The following is a 2032-nucleotide window of genomic DNA, read 5'->3' as shown; positions in this document are numbered from 1 at the left end:
CAGGGTTTAGGCATCGGAAATTGCCTATAGGTTTCTGCACGCAACTCGAGATGGAGAAGAAAATGATGAACGTCATTATTTTAGTCAACAAGGCTTATTTGATGCCATGAGAAAGCTAACAAGCGCATGAAGTAAGTTGATGAAACATACGAGTCAACAGGACAGTAAAATAGCGAAGAAACGAATCGATCGAGAGCTACGTTTCACCCACGAATGACGAAGTGCCACTCTTGTCTCATTCACTCTACGTGTGTTTCACCAAGGGGAGGTTATAGATCTCTTTTTTGGATTTCTAATGTATTTTGAATCATGTCATTCCAAGATCAGAAGGGAGAATTATAGGCGAAACAATCAAAACACGCTAACGATGTCTCGGCCAATGGCCAAGCCACCACTGGTGTCTTAGCCCATGGGCGAGACACCAGCGGTATCTCATACCTAGAAAAATCGTTTTTCACCCGTTAACCACACGGAAACCTATTTTTCTATAAGATTTCAAATTTTCTTGATTCCATAGCATCACTAACTAATTTGAGGCTATCTTTGAATGTTGTTAAGTGGTTACAACTAAGGATAAGATCAAATTATTTGTTCTTATCCAAAAATAGAGCTTCTAAAGCCTATAAATACAGCCCTAGGGCCTTCATTCATACAGATTAGGAATTTCAAAGCAATGGCGAAGCTCTGTCGAATTAGAGAGTGTGGAGCACAAATTTCAGCAAGGAGGAAGCAAGTTCTTGATGAGTTCTTTGACAAAAAGGAGGAGAGTTTGATAGATCTGCAGCCACTTCAGCCTCATTCATCTTGAGATTGCACCATTGATGTGATCTCGAGAAGAGTGTTTATCTCACCGTTGCTGAGATAATCACTTCAATTTCTTATCTTCTTTGCAAGGCAACAAAATCAATCATATCTGATCATTTGGTGGTCCACAGATAAACCCAGCACCTCCAAAGATCCCATACAAGCAGAAGACTGATAAACAATCTCTCTGCATGTGTTTTCTAGAAAGTTGTAAATTTTCAATTTTCTTTGTGTAGAGAGATCTTATAAAAAGACTCCTCTTTTGAATTCATTGTAAACGCCTGTTTTTCAATTTTCTTTGTGTAGAGAGATCTTATAAAAAGACTCCTCTTTTGAATTCATTGTAAACGCCTGAAGTTGTAATGAATTCCTCAAAGAAATTCTTATAAAAAGACTCCTCTTTTGAATTCATTGTAAACGCCTGAAGTTGTAATGAATTCCTCAAAGAAATCCACTTTCGACGCGAACACGCTGGCGATTACAGTGGGATCCAACAGCCTTGCTAGTCTGTCATGCCGCAGCCGATGATCAAGATCCCTGTGGATGAAGAGGTCAAATACGAGTTCGACCAGCAAAAGTTCGAGGAGTACTTGGGCGAAGATTGTAAGCGTAGGAAGACCACTTCCGTGAAGAAGGTTCATTAGCCTTCAGATCTAAAGACTCAGGGTGACAATCTTTGCCCAAGTATTATGAAGACTCCTCTTCGGCATCCAAGGAAGTCGGATCTGATGCTCGCGACAACTCCTCAAAAGTCAAGGAGTTGCCCATTGATAGCGCACCAATTCTGATGAAGAGGGCTCATTAGAGGCAGTGTCAATGTCTTGCCCATCAATTTGCTAAAGCTCTGGAACAGGTGGACGGACTCAGCAATCAAGTGGACTTAGAATTCAGAAGGTGCCAAACGACTAAGTCGTTGCCACAACAAGCAATGGGTTCCTCCTCCCAACCGTTAACTAACAAATGGGTTTGTGTCAAACAAACACGTTCTACTCTTGAGGAACGCATCCAGAAGCACTATGCACTTCTTATGCAAGCACGGATCCTTGTGCAAAAGGCACAAGAGCTAAAAAAAAGAGATGGTCAAAGAATCACCAAAATCCAAATAAGTCTGGGTGCCAAAGGCCAAATCAGCGCTAAAAACGGCACAGAAAACAGCCAAAATACCTTCACTTAGGGAGAGACATGTGCCGTGTCTAGCGCCTAGGGCGAGACATGAGCCGTGTCTCAT

This window comes from Asparagus officinalis, chromosome 4 (assembly GCF_001876935.1).
Source record: "Asparagus officinalis chromosome 4, Aspof.V1, whole genome shotgun sequence".
Classification (NCBI taxonomy): Eukaryota; Viridiplantae; Streptophyta; class Magnoliopsida; order Asparagales; family Asparagaceae; genus Asparagus; species Asparagus officinalis.
This window is presented reverse-complemented; position numbering follows the sequence as displayed.